Here is an 8,177-nt window from a genome sequence, read left to right on the forward strand (position 1 = left end):
CACAGAGAAGGAGTGAGGAGGGAAGCCAAGGGCAGAAAAGGGACCAGGCCTGCCATAGACTGTTTAGGTGTCTGGGTCGGAGCCCAGTCACCTCCAGCAAGGTCGGCAGACGGTGGTGGCCATCTGCAGGAGTTGGTGTACGGTCGGTGGAACCGTAGGACCGGGGTCGGGCGGTGGCCCGCCGGTACCGAACCGGGGAGCCAATTGGAAGCCAAGCACCAGGCAGGGTACTCAGACCCCGACTAGGCTAGAAGCCGCTCTTATAGTCAAATTTACTGATTGCGGTCTGGACCTCAGGGGTTCATTCCCACCCAAGTCCCGATTGAAGGCAACAGCCCAACCATCCCGGATAACTTCCACCGCCAAAGGCAAGAGATCCAAAGGGCCAGTGCCTGCGAGCAAACGGGCTCCTACGACACTTACACGCCGGGGAGTGGACTACCAGTGTCCAGGCACAGGAGTCATTCACAACACAACATCGGTGCAAGGGGAACAACAGCCGCCACCAACCCGTCCATGGAGAACACCTCAGCCGGCTGTGGGCCCCATCTATTCTACCGTTTGGTTTACCAGAGACTCCAGTGTATTGTGTCAGAGTGAGTGCCTTCGGGCCGCGCACTGCACCGCACTGCCCAGCGCCCAGCAGGCCCACGCTCCCCCTCGCCAAAAGCACCCCTTCCACGGGCCCCCGGGACCATCGTCCCTGCCCATGGAGGGGTTAACACTGAACTGCATAACACCGTTCCCGGGAGGCCTAGTCAACGGCAGCGGTGGTGTCCACCATACAATCACCACAACCCGTGGGTGGCGTCACAAACTTTGCTAATTCCACCAAACAACCACCCAAATCCCTGCGTGTACCGCCACTACTCCTTTCAGAGCGATGTGACCCACGGGTCCGTGATAGGCTCGAGCCACCACCCGCAGTACACGAGCACGGATCCGAGCGACTCGGCGGCCGCAGCCGAGGCCGAGGGGCAGTACATTTTTGCCAGTGTTTTTCCACCCCAAATGCATGAAAAACACAATGGAAACACGCATGTGTGATGCCCTGGAAAGACCAGGTAGTCACAGATGACTGTACCCCCCACCACGGGTACAGGAATCGCCTCCTCCTTGGGATTTAACATCACATCCCATACAAAGGAACACCAGCCACAAAGCCTAGTCACCCCCCCATTGACACACAGGTCACAACAGTGGGCAGGACCAGGTGGATGGGAACGCCCACCTAGCAGTCTTGGGGTGACAGGGGGAGGAAACAAAGTAGAGTAGTTGGAGTTGGAGGGAGTTGGTGGCTGGGAGCCAGTCAGTGTAATCTGACAGTGAGTGGAGCTGAGTGGTCAGGGGTCGGAGCCCTTGGACCATGGGAGAATGGACTAGGTGGCAGACGGCAGGGTCGCGCCACAGGCGACGGAGATCCGGTCGCGGGAGACTCGAAGTGGACCAGGGCAGGGTTGTAGCCCGCCGGTACCGACAGCGGGAATCCGGTCCGGAGGCCGTCCACAGGCGGGGTACCTGGACCCTAGGACGAGGCAAACTTCAAGCCCCTTGTTAATTGACCAGCGGGACAAGTTACCAGGCCTTGTTTCCAGAGAGAAGCCCGGAGAGCAAAACAGCAGCCCAACGCGGGGGATGTGGGTGTCAGCCGGAACAAACTAAAATCCCAAGAGTCAGATTTTGCGGGCAACGGCTCCCTCTGTATACAAAACCACAGGGGAGCGCATTTCTCCCATTCCAAGCGGGTTAAATCAACATACAGCAAGACACAAGTGCAGGAGGAAGGGTCCCTAGCTTGTTAACCCGTGTGCGGGACCAGCACACCTCTCCAACGACAACCGGCATCCGGCCTTGGTTTACAGTACAGACTGTGTGGATTATTCCTAATCGTGAGTACACCGGTGTCACCCGGTCCAACCTGCCGGCGGCGTCCTAGCACTGCTCCCCACCTACACCTGGGCCCCGGGACAACACCTCCCCTACCCGTGGAGGGGATACCACCTTGCTGCCCAACACCATCTGTCCCGGGCACTGTCACCGGAGGCAGCGGCGGTGCCACCATCTCATCACCGCAACCCACGGGTGGCGTCACAGACAAAAACTATCTCCCCTGTAAATACCCCCCTTTCACTGTTGTGAGGACGGGCGGTTGCACGAGCCCCGGGTCCGGTCACCACCCGAGCCCCAAACACGATCCTGGATCCGAGCGCCCTGAGCAGCCCCTCTGCTGTGGAGCGGCACCCGTCCGCGACACATGCAAAAAACACATAAAAATCTACTGAAAACAAGGCAAAAACGCACAGAAAAAACAGTTTTTCCTGCCAAGAGAAACAGATTTGGTGCAGAAATTTTTGCAACCAAATACTCAGCAACCGCTCATATCCAAAATGTTGTTACAGCTGACGTTGGCATGCCTATTGCATACTGTGCATGATGCCACTGTTATGTGCCGCTCACCACTCCACTCAGAGAAGACAGAAGAAGCTGCTCATTGCGGGATCGAGGAAAGGTGAGAGGAATTGTTTATTTATAGCGTTCAAATGTATTTGAGAAAGCTCCTGGACGGTGACATTATTATATGAAGGGCCCAGGACAGGGACATTATAACATACAGGGCCTAGGACGTGGACATTATTACATAATAAGGACATTATTACATGCAGGGCTAGGACGGGGAACATTATTACATATAGTTCCCAGGACAGGGAACACTATTATGTACAGGGCCATGACTGTGACATTATTACATACAGGGTCCAGGACTAAGACATTATTACAAACATGGCTACTACAGCTAGGATGGGAACATTATTAAAGTCAGAGACCAGGACAGGGACATAATTACATACAGGGCCAGGAGGGGGGGCATCATAACATCATAAAAGGACGGGGGAATTAATACAGAACAAGGGCATTAAAGGGAACCTCTCAGGTCCAATATGCACCCAGAACCACGAGCAGTTCTGGGTGCATATTGCTAGTCCCTGCCTAACCATCCCTGTATACACTAGCATAAAAAAAGAGATCTTTAGAAAAAGTATTTCTAAAGATCTTATATTGTATGCTAATGAGCGCAGGGACTAGTCCCAAGGGCGTTTCTTCCCTTGCTAGTCGGCTCCAATAGCATGTTAGTACTAACATGCTAATGAATGTACAGCTTCAGAGGATGATGTCACTCACCTTTCCGCCGCCATCGCCACCTGATGCTGGATTTTGGCTCAGTGCACATGACCCCGGAGTTTCGGTCATGTGCACTAATTCAGTGGGAAGCCAGGGGCACAGCGCCTCCGCTGTGTAGTGCCCTCTCTCAGTACTGGCTAAAAAAAATGTTTGGAATTGGGTTTCATAAAATGTGTTGCACTATTTGGATTTTACAGGTTCTTTATTGCCTTCATATTGCTCAATCAGTTAACTGAGAATCTATCAGTGAGCTCTGACGTTTATTTTTTAACTCTTCTTTTGTATGTTTCTGAACTCCTCTGTGCTGATTTATCATCTCAACGTTCAGCTCAACTTTGATGTAGCCATAGTCATGAGGCCATGGCCACCAGGACTCGTAGCCCATTGTAGGTGAATAGTGATATATTTTGACCCCTAGGGTACCGCAAAAAATCTGAACCAGTTTTATTTTTTGCAACTTTTATGTTGCGGTAGTCAAGGAGTCATTTTTTTTGCAACCTTCATGTTACGGGGGGTGTAGTCTTAGAAGTCGGAATGTGACCATATTCGCCTGCATTACACTGCAATTTTGCATTTCCTCAGAGCGATCTAAGGCAGTGTGAACTGTGTCGTGACCAGCTCCAATCAAGGGAGATTACGAAAAACACAGATAGGAGAGTTAGAATCTCTCCTGCAGGATGAGCTCACTGATGGATCCTCAGTTAACTAATTCTGCAGCCAAACAATAGGCACAGAAAAAGAATCTGCAAAAACCCAAACAGTGAGAATTTCTTTCATGAAACCCAAGTGCAAAAATTACTTTTAGCCCAAAAGATACATTTATTGAATAAAAAATGTCCACAAAGCTTTTCCTATTCTTTAACAACCAGCAGAATGTAACATACAGATCACGGGGCCCACTCACGGGCGTGCATACAGATCACGGGGCCCACTCATGGGCGTGCATACAGATCACGGGGCCCACTCAAGGGCGTGCATACAGATCACGGGGCCCACTCATGGGCGTGCATACAGATCACGGGGCCCACTCATGGGCGTGCATACAGATCACGGGGCCCACTCACGGGCGTGCATACAGATCATCATGGGGCCCACTCAGGGGTGTACATACAGATCATCAGGGGGCCCACTCAGGGGTGTACATACAGATCATGGGGCCCACTCGGACGTTCATAGAGATCATGGGGCCCACTCAGGGGCGTGCATAGAGATCATCAGGGGGCCCACTTAGGTGTGTACATACAGATCATGGGGCCCACTCAGGGGCGTGCACAGAGATCATCAGGTGGCCCACTCAGGGGTGTATATACAGATCATAGGGCCCACTCAGGGGCGTGCATAGAGATCATCAGGGGGCCCACTCAGGTGTGTACATACAGATCATGGGGCCCACTCAGGGGCGTGCACAGAGATCATCAGGGGGCCCACTCAGGGGTGTATATACAGATCATAGGGCCCACTCAGGGGCGTGCATAGAGATCATCAGGGGGCCCACTCAGGTGTGTACATACAGATCATGGGGCCCACTCAGGGGCGTGCGCAGAGATCATCAGGGGGCCCACTCAGGGGTGTACATACAGATCATAGGGCCCACTCAGGGGCGTGCATAGAGATCCTCAGGGGGCCCACTCAGGGGTGTACATACAGATCATAGGGCCCACTCAGGGGCGTGCATAGTGATCATCAGGGGGCCCACTCAGGGGTGTACATACAGATCATAGGGCCCACTCAGGGGCGTGCAGAGAGATCATCAGGGGGCCCACTCAGGGGTGTACATACAGATCATAGGGCCCACTCAGGGGCGTGCATAGAGATCATCAGGGGACCCACTCAGGGGTGTACATACAGATCATAGTGCCCACTCAGGGGCGTGCATAGAGATCATCAGGGGGCCCACTCAGGGGTGTACATACAGATCATAGGGCCCACTCAGGGGCGTGCATAGAGATCATCAGGGGGCCCACTCAGGGGTGTACATACAGATCATAGGGCCCACTCAGGGGCGTGCATAGAGATCATCAGGGGGCCCACTCAGGGGTGTACATACAGATCATGGGGCCCACTCGGGCGTGCACAGAGATCATCAGGGGGCCCACTCAGGTGTGTACATACAGATCATTGGGCCCACTCAGGGGCTTGCATAGAGATCATCAGGGGGCCCACTCAGGGACATATATAGAGATCACGGGGGCTGGGGCCCACTCAGGCCTGTGATCCCCTGTGGCCTGGGAGCTGCCTGAGGGCACCATACTGGGGGGGCAGCTGCACTACAGGCCCCCAGTAGCAGGACAGATGGGATGGTGGAGGTGGCTGGAGCACTGTCTGAGGACCCCTGGCCTGGGGCTGGCCCCAGGCAGGTGACTGGTAAGGTAAAAAGCCCCCCCCGGACCCCCACGTTCCCCCCTGGGGCCCCTGCTCGCCCCCCCTGGGCCCTTGCCCTCTGTACTCATGTGCTGCTGCTCCTGCAGCCTGGCCTGGGTCCTCCTCTGCAGCGCGATGTTGCCAGCACCTGCACAGGAAGTAAGCAGTCATCGCTCTGAGACTGCCTCCTCCTGCAGTGTCGCTGTGCACAGGAGTCAGAGCAGCACTGACAGTGACAGCAGGCAGAGCAGGCAGATCCCTCTCCCTGCTTGCCGCTGCAGAGGGAATGGGATTGTCACTAATCATATCGGCAATGTGCCGATATGATTAGTGAAATTACAGGCCGGGGGGGGCCTCTCACACATATCCAAAGGGGCCCAGGGGAGGTAGGGGGGCGGGGCCTAGGGGGCGTGGCCATCAATAGCAGGGGCCCACCGGGGGTTCTCCCGACCTCCTGGTGGGCCAGTCCGCCCCTGCCCAGAATGTCCGTGCCAGTAAATACACCAGCACCTTCAGGCCGCATACACAACCACGACACTAACCTGGGATAATACCTAGTAACAGGTAAAAGGGGAGTGCACTGATTAGATGTAGATACCCAGCCTGTAGGGAGAGACCCAGTGAGGGGGAGGGGCCAGTTGTCAGTAGGGAAGCTGGCAGGAAGTGTGTAGTTAGTTGAGTTCTGGAGGAGGAGGAAAGAGGCGTGAAGTGAAGGAATAGAAAGAGTAAAGTACTGAAAGTGTGACCTGTAGAGACAACGGAGAACTGTAAAAGGAGTGAGAACTGGGGAGTATGGAACGGGATTCCAGGCACCGTGGGTTACTTGTGGAAGTAGAAGACTCCAGGAACCACGGAGGGCCTGTGGACGTTTAGATCCAAGGCTCGCGGGACTCAGCACAAGGTGGGGTGCAGACCCTAGGACAGTGGGACACTTTATGTCAGCTGTTAACTCTACCGGGCGAGAAGATCTCCAGGGTCAATCGCCAAACTAAAAAGCCTGAAATACAAGAAGCAAAGAGGGGACTGGGGACTAAACCCCTTAAATAGTCCAGGCTGCCTGCATTAGGGCCCAGAGAGAAAAGAAGGGACTTCCAAGTAGATCCAGGCCACCAGAGTCCAATCACAACATGTGTGCACGGAGGACAGCCATCCCAGGTCCAGCTGGCACGGAGAACAAGGGGAGTGGGTACACCTGGAACCGCCACCCGTGGTTCCATCACCAAAAGTAAACAAGGCAAGTTAAACCGCAGTACTGGTGTGGACTGTTTCACAGAGTGCACTAACATAGACTGTTCCCCACTACAACCACCATCATTCACTGCTGGGGCCTGTCCCTGCTTGCAGAGGGCTCTAACCATCCAGGCTGCATCATTCTATCAGCCCCAGCAGAAACCTGCAGCGGCGGCCCCAAATACCCTGGCTGCACACCGCAAGTGGCGTAGTCGGTAAATACTTTTATTATTTTCTTTTATTTTTACTAAAACACCCTTTTTCTTTCCTGGGGAACGACACCCCAAGGGCCACGGTACCGAGCCGCGACAACGACTGACTCCACAAAGCCCGGGACGAAGTACCCCACCGCCCTGGGGCATCATAGTAGCATACAACTGCATATGAAAAACTGCTATGTTTAGTAATAACTGCGTAATAAATTGTAATGTCCATTTTCTCCTTTTACTCCTCGCATAAATTGTAAATTTGGTGCTAAAGCAGTATTTTAGTGGAAAAAAAATATTTTTTTGTTTTCACATTTAAATGTCCTAAATTTTGTATATCACCTGTAGGTTAAAAATTCTCAATTCACCACTATATGAATTACTTGTTGGGTCTAGTTTCCAAAATTGGGTCACTTGTAGGAGGTTTATCATGTTTCAAAGGCTCTGCATATGCAACATAGCATCCACAATCTATTCCAGACAAATTTACTCTCCAAAAATCAAACAGCGCTCTCTCCATTCCGAGCTCTGCCATCTGCTGAAACAGCAAATTTTGACCACATATGGGGCATCATCATGTTCGGGAGAAATTGAAAAACAAATTTTGAGCTGCGTTTTCTATTTGCGTTTTCCTTGTGAAACTTGTAAATTTGGGGATAAAACAATATTTTAGAGAAAAAGTAATAATTTTAATTTTAACATCCACATTTAAAAAAAAAAAAATCTCTGAAGTATTCGTATCTAGAGGTTCAACATGCTTAACACACCCCTAGATGAATTTCTTGATGGGTCTAGTTTTCAAAATGGTGTCACTTGTAGGGGTTTCTGCAAATGAGACATGATGGCTGCAATCCATTTCTGCAAAATATACATTCCAAATGCCCAATGTTGCTTCTTCCCTTCCAATCCCTCCTATTTGTCCAAACAGAACTTTTGACTACATGTGGCATATCACCATCCTCAGAAGAACGTGTGTAACAAACTGTGTGGTCTACTTTATGTTACCTCTTGCAAAAATGAAAAATCATCTTGGTTATCTCTTACCTAAATTTGATTATTAAGCATATGATTAGTTATGCAGATTCTTGTCATGTCACTGCATTGTTACTGTTTTGCTCCTGGTGGTGGAAAAAAAAATACTTCCTGTATAATACAAATTACAACCTGTTCTCACGCTTCCTAATAGCTCAGTGTGATATT

Source organism: Anomaloglossus baeobatrachus, chromosome 7, assembly GCF_048569485.1.
Source record: "Anomaloglossus baeobatrachus isolate aAnoBae1 chromosome 7, aAnoBae1.hap1, whole genome shotgun sequence".
Classification (NCBI taxonomy): domain Eukaryota; kingdom Metazoa; phylum Chordata; class Amphibia; order Anura; family Aromobatidae; genus Anomaloglossus; species Anomaloglossus baeobatrachus.